This window comes from Onychomys torridus, chromosome 6 (assembly GCF_903995425.1).
Source record: "Onychomys torridus chromosome 6, mOncTor1.1, whole genome shotgun sequence".
NCBI classification, from domain to species: domain Eukaryota; kingdom Metazoa; phylum Chordata; class Mammalia; order Rodentia; family Cricetidae; genus Onychomys; species Onychomys torridus.
The window spans coordinates 84,314,162-84,326,660 of NC_050448.1; positions in this window are offsets into that span (position 1 = coordinate 84,314,162).

Genomic DNA, 12,499 nt, shown 5'->3' on the forward strand with positions numbered 1-12,499 from the left:
AAATAAATAAATCTTTTTTAAAAATTTAAGATTTAAGAGTGAAAGAAAAGCACAGAGAATTAACAGAACGATTCTATGAAGAAAAGAAAAGAAAAGTAAAGAGAAGAAAGATGAGAAAAAGCTCTAGGACCTGGTATAAACTAACTAAGTCACCTAGCATGCAAAAGCCAGATCCTAAACCCACTCCTTTAGCTACTTTTGTGGCAGATTATAGTTGATTTTCACACATAGACAAACAAAAAAAAAACCAAATTGGTGATACAGCAAAGCTTACTTTCTTTGTGTTTCAGACAGGGTCTCCATAGGCCTCACGTCTCCCTCCTCTGCCTTCCCCTGTCAAGTGCTAGAGTTACACAGTGTTCCACCACGCCCAGCTTAAAGCACACGGTGTAGTTCCGTTAACTGTAAGCACACTGTCCTACAACAGATATACGCAGCATATTCCCCTGGAGTGGCTGGGGGATGCGCCACTCAATGGCAGTTGACACTTTCTGCTGCATTAGCCTCAGGCAGAGGTCATTTTTGTACTGCTCTCGATTTGCACAAGTTTGCCTTTGTTAGCTATCTCCACTAAGTGGAATTATGCAACATTCATTTCCCTGCGAATGGTTAATTTCACTTCCCTCATTTATCCTTGTTGTATGTTGCAGAATTTCTTTCTTTTATTAAGGCTAAGTAATATAAATACATTTTCTTAATCCATCATTTAAGTTGTTTGCATGCATTGGCTGTGTTTAGTTGTGCTGCAATAAACAGAGGAATGGCAATCTCTCTTTGAGATGTTGATTTCAGTTGCAGGGGGGCTTGTGTCACTAGATATAGAATATTGGGATCATGTGGTAGTTTCTTTTTTAACTACCTCCATGCTGTTTTTCCATAGCGATCCTACCATTTCCATTCCTGCTAATGGTATATAAACATTCCAATTTCTGTACTCATTACTGGGCATGGTAGCTACTCTTGCTGGGTATGAAATGATAGTTCACTGTGGTTTTGATTGCCTTTCCCTCGTGGTTAGTAATGTTGAGAGTCATCAACATACCTGGTAGCCATTTGCCTGTCTTCTTGGGAGAAATGTCTATTCCGGGCCTTTGCAAAGATGTTTCAGCAAATGCAAATCAATCAATTGGACATGTCATGTTAACAGAATGAAAGATAAAAACCACATATCATTTTAATAGATACAGAAACAGCATCTTATAAAATTCAACCACTCTTGTTGGAACACGGTCAAAGGAATGGTGTGTGGTGAACAACGTCTTGGGGAACTGCGAGAGAGGCTTCAGAGAAAGGAGAGGGCTTTTACCTCAGGTGCACTTTGTTCCCTGGATTGTTCCTGGATGTAGTTTTGTGCCTCCTGTGTTAAACACTTGCATTGGATTTACACTAAGGCATGTTCATTCTTGTTGGATGTCGGAACACAGCTATAAAACCCAATCTGGTGGAGGACATGCTGAGCGCTGTCCCCAGTGTGCCCTGAATGTGCATACGGCCTCTGCCTTGCTCTCGTGCTTTCCCAGATACAGTCTGTCGTTTGTGGCAGGCAATTATGTTCAAACTGGTCTGTCCTGAGAAGTTATGGGGAAGGGGTGCTCTGTTAATATTTAATATGTGCTTACTAGTGTTTATTTACATGTTTTTCTGAACTCAGCCTTCCTTGGATCATCACTTTCTTTGTTACATTCATGTAAAAAAATACACTAAAACTCAAGAAAAGTTGTCTACAGCAGTAGACTGTAGTTCACCCCATTCCTTCAGGTCCTCAGATTCCAGGTCTCACAGACACTGGTCTACATAGGTCAGTGAAATTTGGCAACTCTCATGATTAAAAAACTCAAAAACTAGATAACAGAAGTTTTTGAGATTTTTATACTTAAAAGTCAAATAGATATGTCAACATAATAAAAGTATGTGTAAGAAACCTACATCATAATTAGATGTAAAAACTGGGACTTTTTTTTCCTCAAAGATTATATGTATGGGTGTTTTGCCTGGATGTGTAGCTGTGCACACCATGTTCTTGGTGCCCAAGAAGGTCAAGAGAGGGCACTAGATCCCCTGGAACTGGAGTTATGGGCAGTTGTGAGCTGCCCTGTGGGTGCTGGGAATCGAACCTGGGTCTTCTTGCAAGAGCAGCCACTGCTTTTAACCACTGAGCCATCTCTCCAGCCCCTTCCTCAAAGATCATAAACAGATAAAACAATGATAGCACTTGGGAGGCAGAGGCAGGTGGATCTCTGTGAGTTCGAGGCCAGCCTGGTCTACAAAGCGAGTTCTAGGACAGGCACCAACGCTACAGAGAAACTCTGTCTCAAAAAAACAAACAAACAAACAAACAACAACAACAAAAAAAAAAAAACAATGATAGCTCTCATAGTTTCTGTGCAGCACAGCACTAGACGTCTCGGCACAGCCATCAGCAAAAGAAATAAGAGCACCCACACGGCAAAGAATGAAGAAACTTGATTTGTAAATGTCATAATCCTACACATAGGAAACCTTGGTGCACACCAAGGTTTCAGTGGTAGAACACTTTCCTAGCACGTGCAAGGCCCCAAATTCAATCCCTCACACCAATAATAATAAATAATCAAGGGCTGGAGGAATTGCTCAGCAGTTAAGAGCATATACAGATGATCCAAGTTTGGTTCCCAGCACCTGTGTTGGATGGCTCACAAGTGCTGCCAACCCCAGCCCCAAAAGATCCAACGCCCTCTTCCGGCTTCCTGCTCTCACATCCACATACTCACAGACAGGTACACATACTTTTAAAACTAGTCAAAATCTTTGGACCAGTGAAAAGCATGTGCTGCTCTTCCAGAGGACCCGAGTTTGATTCCCAGCACCCATATCAAGTGCATCACAGTCATTTTCTTCTTTCTCTGCAGTGTGGGTGCCTTTAAATTCCAGCCCCAGAGGGATCTGACTCCTCTGGCCTCTGGAGACACCTGCACTCATGCATAGACGCCCACACAGAGACACATAACTGACTGTGGAGCACTATTTGTAGAAGAACCTACCTCCACCATCCTCTGCTTACAGTCCAAAAAATAAACCAGAACCTTCTACCATCCACAAAAGTCAACTCACACTGGACTCAGGTTTGGAGTTTGAGACCTGATTCGATAGAACCCTTAAAAGAAAACACTTTGGGAATTCGGTCTAAGTAAGACTTCTTGGAGATGGCACCAGAGGCACAGACGGCAGAAGTAAACACAGACAAGAGGGTCACATCAGGCTGCAATGCTTCTGCAAAGCATGGGAAGTAATCAAGAGAGTGGGAAAAACATTCGTGAATTACACGCCTAGTGAAGGGTTGATACCTAAAGTAGACAAGGGACCCCACTACTCAGCAAGAAAACATGCTTTAAAGCCTTAACTATACATTTAAAATATAATTGATTTATTAGCTATGCTAAATAAAACAAGTTATTAAATTTATCACCAAGTGAACTGTAGTAAGTTTTCTAAACAGGCAGAAAATCATCCCCTATTCTGTACACATACCTGGGTCTCTCTGTAATTACTGCGGTCAATGCAATTAACTAGTCTAATTATTTTCTTTAATTAGAGTAACTAATCTTTTCTTGTTTTCTCTAGACACAAAATAATCCCAGGGGTGGGAGATGGGGAGGTGTTTAAAACATTTGAGCTATTTTTAAATTTTATTTATTAGTTTATTTTGGAGACAGGATCCTAGTTATGTCAAGCTGACCTCAAAATCACCATGTAGCCTGGATGACCTTCAACTCCTGACCTTTCTGACCTCTCTTCCTGAGTGCTGGGATCATAGTCATGGGCCACCATGCTTGATTAATGCAGTAGTGAGAATCCAACCCAAGTCATGTGGGACAAACACTCTATCAACCAAACTACATCTTCAGCCCCTTTAAATTTATTTTTAATTAATACATAAGAAACTATACATATCAGCTAGGCAGTGATGGCCTACATCTTTAATCCCAGCACTCAGGAGGCAGAGGCAGGAAGATCCCTGTAAGTTTGAGGCCAGCCTGGTCTCCAGAGCAAGTTCTAGGACACCCAGGGCTACTACACACAGAGAAATCCTGTCTCTCTCTCTCTCTCTCTCTCTCTCTCTCTCTCTCTCTCTCTCTCTCTTTCTCTGCCTCTCTCCCTCTCTCTCCATATATATATATATATATATATATATATATATATATATATATATATAGTTTTTATTTATAATGTATACAAGTTTATACATCATATAATGTTGAAATCATGTTAAACAGGGGTTAGAGAGATGGATCAGTGGTTAAGAACACTGGCTGCTCTTCCAGAGGATCTGGGTTCAATTCCCAGCATCTACATGGCAGCTCATACCTGCCTGTAACTCAGTTCCAAGGCTTCTGACACCCTCATACAGACATACATGCAGATAAAACTAAAGTGAGCATATAATAAAACATAATAATAATAATAAAATCATGTTAAACATGTCACAATTATTTTTTATAGTTAAAAATGCAGAATCTTTCCTTCCAGTTTTCTGAAGAATACATGGTATTATTGTTAAGCATAGTTATCCTCCTGTGCCATAACACACCAAGGTTTCTTTTAACTATAAGCTATCATTCTATAAGTACGTGTCTCACATTTTCTAAACCTTCTGACAAAGCTAAGACAAACACACATGTGTTGTGGATATCTGTATGCTGTGAATGTGTTGCTCTGATTGGTTAATAAATAAAGTGCTGATTGGCCAATAGCCAAGCAGAAAGTATAGCAGGGACAAAGAGAGAGGAGAATTCTGGGAAGAGGAAGTCTAAGTCAGGAGACGCTGCCAGCCAGACACAGAGGAAGCAAGATGTGAAGGCAGAATTGGGAAAAGGTACCAAGCCACATGGCTAAACATAAATAAAAATTATGCGTTAATTTAAGTGTCAGAGCTAGTCAGTAATAAGCTTGAGTAAATGGCCATACAGTTTATAAATAATTTAATGTTTCATAACCAACTTTTTGGCTTTCCCCCTACTCTTAAAAAAAATTTATTTCATTTGCCTGGAATCAGAAGCTCCTGTCTATCCCTGAATGGTGATTGTCTTAGTTAGGAATTTTTATTGCTGTGAAGAGACACCATGACCACGGCAACTCTTATAAATTTTTTATAAAATAATTCTTATTTTATAAATAAAAATTTTATTTTATAAACTAAAAACATTTAATTGGGGTGGCTCGATTATGGTTTCAGATATGGTTCAGTCCATTATCATCATTCCAGGGAGTGGTGCTGGAGGAACAGCTGAGAGGCCCAATCTTACAGGCAGCAGGAGTCAACTGAGATCCTGGGCAGTATCCTGAGCATAGGAAACCTCAAAGCCCTGCGCCACAGTGACACACTTCCTCCAACAAGGCCACATCTCCTAATAGTGCCACTTGCTATAAGATTATGGGGGCCAATTACATTCAAACTACCACAGTCCATTCCCTGGTCCCCATAAGCTTGTTGCAATACCATAATGCAAAATGTGTTTAGTCCAACTTCAAAACTCTGCATACCAACAGTATCAACAATGTTTAAAAGTCCAAAGTTCGGGGCTGGAGAGATGGCTTAGCAGTTAAGAGCACTGGCTGCACTCCCAGAGACCCCGGGTTCAATTCCCAGCACCCACATGGCAGCTCACAACTGTCTCTAACTCCAGTTCCAGAGGACCTGACACCTTCATACAAATGCACATAAAATAAAGTTAAATAAATTATTTTTTTAAAAAGTCCAAAGTTCAAAGTCTCTTCTGAGATTCATGCAATCTCTTAACTATAATCCTTTATAAAATCAAAATAAAAAAATAAACAGATCACTTACTTCCAACATACAATGGCACAGGATATCCATTACCATTCCAAAATGTAGGGAAGAGAGCATAATGAGGAAATACTGGACCAAAGCCAAGATTGAAAACCACCTGGGCAAACTCCAAACTCTGCATCTCCATGTCTTATATCAAAACGCTCTTCACATCCTCAAGTCTGTTCAGCCTTAGTGACTGCAACACACTTCTTTCTCTTGGACTGGTTCCACTCTCTGTTAGCAGCTCTCCTCAGCAGGTATCTCATGACTCTGGCATCTCTCATGTCTTGGGTTCTCCATGGCAATCCAGGCTTCAACTTTACAGCTTCACACAATGGTCTCTCTCGGAAAGGATAAACAATTCTGGTGGGTCGGTGGAAGTAGTGGAAAAGTCATGGGCCAAAGCTACCAGAGTTAGAAAGAGCTTTATTAGAAAGAAACCAGGCCTGGAGAGACAGAAAGATGGCGGGAGCAGACAGAGAGGAAACAGAAAGAGGAGCGTAGAGAGAGAGCGTGGGGGTCCGTGCGTGGCCTTTTAAGGCGGGGACGCTGTCACCCGCTGATGATGTAAGGTGACAGATAAGACCCCGAGCTGTGCATGTACAGAATCCTAACACTCTCTACCAGTGCTCCATTCAGGGACACCCTGACACCCGCCAGGCCTCAGAGACTTTATACCATAACTCCTTCCTTCTGCCTTTAACTCTACACCCAGAACCACATGGCCAAAGCTGCCAAGTTCTACTGCTTGCTGGGGTGGAAACAGCCCCCTTGTTGAATTACACCTTTACCTGCTTTCTGTTTTCCTTCACTGCCCAAGCTTGGATGTCCTGTAACTCTAGACCAGGCTGGCCTCAAACTCAGAGATTTACCATCCTCCACCTTCCCAGTGCTAGGATTAAAGGTGTGTCCACCACACACAGCTCTCAACTTTTCTTTCGTTCCTTCTCACAAATTGGAAACTTAGCTGGTGGGATCTTGCCCTGAGGTCACCACTCCCTTTATTCCATTTCTTAATCCATTTATCTCCTTGAACACAAAATTTAGCTCTATCCCACTTCCTGGTACTCTTTTTTTCCCCTTAAAATTTTCATTTTGTAATTTATCTTGCTCTGCTTGCTCCTTTTCATTATAAATTTTGTTAGAGTTACCACTAAAAAACAAACAATAGAGTCTATACTAGGCCGTTTTGAGATTTCCTCTACCAACAGAATTAATCTAAAATTTAGCCTCAGGCAGACTATTTGGACAATGGCAAAAGGCAGCCACTTTCTTCACCAAAATATCACAAGAATAATCAATAGCCAACATACTAATATTCTTCTCTGCTGAAACCTCTTGAGTGAGTCCCCCATAGTTCAAATAACTCTTAACACTACTGTCACATGGTCAGGCCTATCACAGCAATACCCCAGTTCCTGGTACCAACTTCTGTCTTAGGGTTTTTTGTTGCTGTGAAGAGACACCATGACCACAGCAACTCTTATAAAGGAAATGTTTAATTGGGGTGGCTTGCTTACAGTTTCAGGGGTTTAGTCCGTTGTTATCATGGTGGGGAGTGGTGTTGGAGGAATAGCTAAGAGTCTTACATCTGCAGGCAACAGGAAGTGGACTGAGACACTGGGTGGAATCCTGAGCATAGGAAACCTCAAAGCCCACCCCCACAGTAACACACTTCCTCCACCAAGGTCATACCTCCTAATAGTGCCACTCCTTATGGAATTATGGGGGTCAACTACATTCCAATCACTACAGTGATCGTTCATCTTTGACTAAACCCCACACAGGCCAAGTCACACACAGCCATTGAGCTGGTTTTCTAATCCCTCTCATCTAAAACTTCACCCCTTCCAGCCTGACACCTGCTCCCTGTGTGTTCTCCCCCAGTGATAACAAATTCTTGTGTCTACTTAACTGTAATGCAGGCTGTAATCCTAAACGACAGACTCCCAAATGTTGTAATCCTACTTGTCGAAATCCCAAAAGATCAAAATTTCTAATTTGAAAAATCACAGCATCAAAAGATTAAAATCCCTAATGTGAAAATCCTGAAAGCTGAAAACCGCAACTCTCACTGAAAAACAAAAAACAACAAACAAACAAACAAACAAAAAACGGTTGCATAAGACATTCAAAAAGCCAGACTGTGTGAAGAGAATTAGCCTGTTCTGTGATTTGTGGACTGTTTGCATCTTGCTGGGCGGAAGGAAGATCTAAGAGTATGGTGAAGCATTTTCAGGGCTTGCCTAGGTGTTGCTAGAGAAGATTATGTTGAGCGTTTGAGTGGACAAGCCTGGGAAGACATGCCTCCGTGTGGTACTGTTACCGGACCTGTTAGGGTCAAAGCCTGGGATCTGGCAGTCCTAACAAGGTAGGCTGAGCCATCTGTCCCCAACACACCAATTAAAGAGACAAGTGCTATTGAAAAGCAGAGAAAGGAGATTTGTTCAACATGGCCACATTGGAAAGAACAAATAACAAGGTCAGGTGACGCTCAAGTCGGTCTTTGGGGTACTGATGCAATTTTTTGGCTCTAGTCTGTCTTGCCTGGAGGTCTGACAAGTGTCAGGCTGTGTGAAATCTCTTCGTGGGAGGCAAGTTCCTTCTCTGGTTGGCACCAGGCCTTCAGCCTTTCCCTTCCCTCAGTGTGGGGTTCCTGGGACATTTTTAATGTTTTGAAGGTTTGTTTCAATAGTGTGGTAGTACAAGCAACACCTCTCTTTCAACAGCGTCTTCTGCCAGGACCCTTACACCACCATCCAGGCTGCCCAGGCTGCCCAGGCACAGAGAACAACCACCGAAAGCTAACTTGTCTCCGAGAGTTGACACTAAACTTCCTGCTGCTGCCTTGGACACCAGCACTACAGGTGCTCGGGCCTTTGGATCCTGTGCCAGCAATTCCCAAATTCTCAGGCTTTTTTAGCTACTGCTAGGACTCCAAAATGATCTTCAGTTACCTTAGTCTTATTAATGCCCAGTCTATTACTTACCTCTGTATGTGACATAACAATCCTTAGATAGGAACTCCAAAACTGCTTAATAACATTAACTTTAAGGACAAACCAAAGCTGAGTGGCACACATCTTTAATCCCAGCGCTTGGGAGGTAGAGGCAGGCAGAGCTCTGCGAGTTCAAGGCCAGAGTCTGATCTACAGAGCTAGTGCCAGGACAGCCAAGACTGTTACACAGAGAAACCCTGTCTCAAAAAAAAAAACAAAAACAAAAACAAAAAAACCTAAATAAATAAATAAATAACAGGGACAAACCAATTCTACTAAAATCTCTCTGTTATAGTTTGTATGAGAAATGTCTCCCAAAGGTGCATGTGTTTGAGCACTTGGTAAACAGTGGGTGGCCCCTGTTTGGGAAAGTGAAGTAATGTGGAAGCAGTACATCACTAGAGGTGAGAGGTTTCACAGCCAGCCATGCCTCCTGCAGTCTCTTTCCTCTCCTCTCTCTCTCCTCTCTCTCTCTCTCTCCGTCCCTCCCTTCCTCCCTCCCTCCCTCCTTCTCTTTCTCCCACTCCCTCCCTCTCTGCTTCCAGACTGCTGGTCAATGCAATCCAGAGAGGCCTGCCTCTTCCTCCTCCTGCTGTGCCTTCCTCGCTATGACGGAACTCTGTCCCTCTGGAATTGTGACCAAACATACATCCTTTCTCCGTAAAGTTGCTCTGGTCAGGGTGTTTCATCACAGCGACCAAAAAGAAAGCATTGTCTTCACCCTTGGACGCCTTCCCCACATCCTCCCCTGGCCTTCAGAGGGTTTGATCTGCCAGATGTGTGTTGCTCACCTTTAACCCCAGCACGTGGGAAGAGGCACAAGCAGAGCTCTGTGGGTTCTAGGTCAGCTTGGTCTATGGAGCAAGGTCTGGGCCAGCCAGGGCTACATCATGAAATCCCTGCCTCAAAAACAAAACGAAAGCAGAGTGCTCATTCTGACAGGAGCTCCTCTATTTACCCCAGCCCTCCTTCCTTCTTAACAAATCCAATTCAAATTTAATCCCAAACTTGTCAAAGAATTCCCATCCTATATCTGGGGCTCTTCCTAAAATCACCTTTTAAGTCGTGTATCTGCAGGCCCCACTCCAGTCTGCCCGATGACTCGGTTAGCCCAGGTTACTATTCAACACTTTATGGACAATATTTTCCCAATGCCTAAAACCAGATTCCAGCCTCTGCCCCAAAGACCAACCCCTGACTCACGCGACTCAAAAGGAGCCCCACCCTAATCCCACTACACCTCAACAGTCAGCTTGAGGAGCCAGAGACATGAATCTGGGGTCCATGACCCCTTGGGTCACCCCTTCCTTCTTCCTTTTCCTGTGAACCGTTCCTCTAGTTCTTCTTCATATGAACAGAGGTCAGGGATGTTAGAGCACAGACCCTCCAGCTGCTTCCTCTCCGTCTCACAAAGGAGGCCGTGCCTCCTCTGTTGCTCTGCTCTCTACCTCCTGTGAATGTAAAGGGAACTTGAGGCAAACATTCTGTATCTCCCACTCTGAACAAACAACTCTGATGTCCCAACCTCTGAAACTGGCTTTGACTTGTGGCCAGACTCCCTACCCCTGGGGAAAAATCTGAAAGAAAAGCCTTCCCAGCTCTCAGCACTCTGGTCTCTTGCTTTCACGTCCCACCTCCCTCCGTCTCTTCTTCTCTCTTCTAAGTCTGTGTTGTACGCAGGTGGCTCCTTGTTCTCCTAATCTTCTTTTTCTTAATGCACCCCTCTCCGGGTTTCAAGGGGAGCCTCTTGTGTTTGTAGTAAAATACCATGACCAGTAAGCATCTTGTGGGTGAGTTGATTTGGGTGTTTGGTTCCAGAGGGAAAGTCTGGAATGGCGAAGGAACCATGGCAGCAAGCTGCAGGAAGCAGAGAGAGCACACCTTCAACAGCAGAGGAAAGCAAACGCACATGGAACACGGCTGTAAACACAAACACCGCCCCTAGTGACCAACTGACTTCTTCTACGGGGTTCCACCTCCTACAGGAAGCACAACCTTCCCAAATAGTGCCACCAAGTGGAGGAAACCTCGTGTTCAAATACGTGAGCCTATGGGGAACATTGGCTGAAACCACCACACCTCCTCATTTATGTGTATATATGTATATCTGTGCATGTATCTGCACATACATGCTGGTGCCTGACGGGGTCAGAGGGGTGTTGTTAGATCCCCTGAAGCTGGAGTTACAAACATTATGAGCCTTAATGTGGGTGCTGGGAACCGAACTCAGGTCCTCTGGAAGAATAGCAAACGCTCTTAACTGCTGAGCCATGTCTCCAGCTCTCTCACTCTGGTTTTCCACACCACCCAAGCCTGATGACCTGAATTTGATACCAGAACCCACATACAAATAGAAAGGGAAAGCTGACTCCACAAAGTTGTCTTCTGACTTCCACTCATGTGCTGTGGCATGTGTGTGCCCACAAACACACGATATAAAAAAAAAAAAAAAAAAAAAAGACTTTGTGGGTTGGGGAGATGGCTCAGCAGTTAAGACCACTGGCTGCTCTTCCAGAGGTCCCGGGTTCAATTCCCGGCACCAACATGGCAGCTCAAAACTGTCTATAATTCTAAGATCTGACACCCTCACACAGACATACTTGCAGGCAAAACACCAGTACACATAATTTTTTTTTTAATGTTTTGAAGACGTCATTAAAATATTTTAGATGACTACAGTTATAAAGCTCGATATACTCAATTCCCAACCATAGTGATATGTATTTATACATTTTTGCTTCTCAGTTTTATTTTGTGAAAATAGTTGATCCGCTCACAACAGTTACACCCACCAGACTGACATTAGTAAATCTCAGTGTTTACAGTTATGAAGATATTCATGTTATTACTATTGACTTTGCTGTGATGTGGCTTTTAAAGTGCTCTATTTTGATTTGATTGTGTTCCTCAGGCAGTTTCTAAGGCAAGAGAACAGTGAGTTTGAGGCCAACCTACAATACACAGTGAGTTCCAGGTACCTTGGGCTATATATGGAAACATTTTCTCCAGAAAGAAAGAAAGAATGGGGCTGGAGAGATAGCTCAGAGATTAAGAGGTACTGCTCCCTGCTTATGGAGAGCAAACAATGTCCTGAGCGAATGTCTGTTATTAACAAGGGCCCCAGTACCTCAGACCCATGGGAGTCGGCAAGCCTTCCTGTCCATGTGTGAATGTTGGTGGTTTATACAGAGAACAGGGGCTGCAACTTCCTCCTAATTGGTTACAGCCTGAGACTCCCTACAGAGACCTGCCACTGGGACTAGCTAACCTCAGACCTGCCGGGGTCAAGACGTTAAACAGAGAAACCCTGACATGCCAGGATTAACCTCCTGATCATCAGTAAATTGAAGTAATAGTTTGCTGTAGAGACTTAAAGCCCCACAAGGTTCTGGCATCAACAACTCCTACAGTGCCCCCTGGTGTTCAAATGTGCAACTACAAAGCCATGGCCCTAAGGTTCCTTTAGCTCATTACACGGAGGAAACACTGCACAGCCACACAGCTGCAGCTACCTAAAGGGAAAGACGTTTTCCTTTAACCAAAGATGCCATCAGTTCCATGAGCTATCAGGATTGTATCTTTCCAGAGAGCCCACCTTTTCCTGATTCCCACAAAGATGGCATAGGATGAAGAACAGCCATAGGTTTGCACATAACACAAAGGCCCAGCAAGGTGCATGGGGACAGACTGT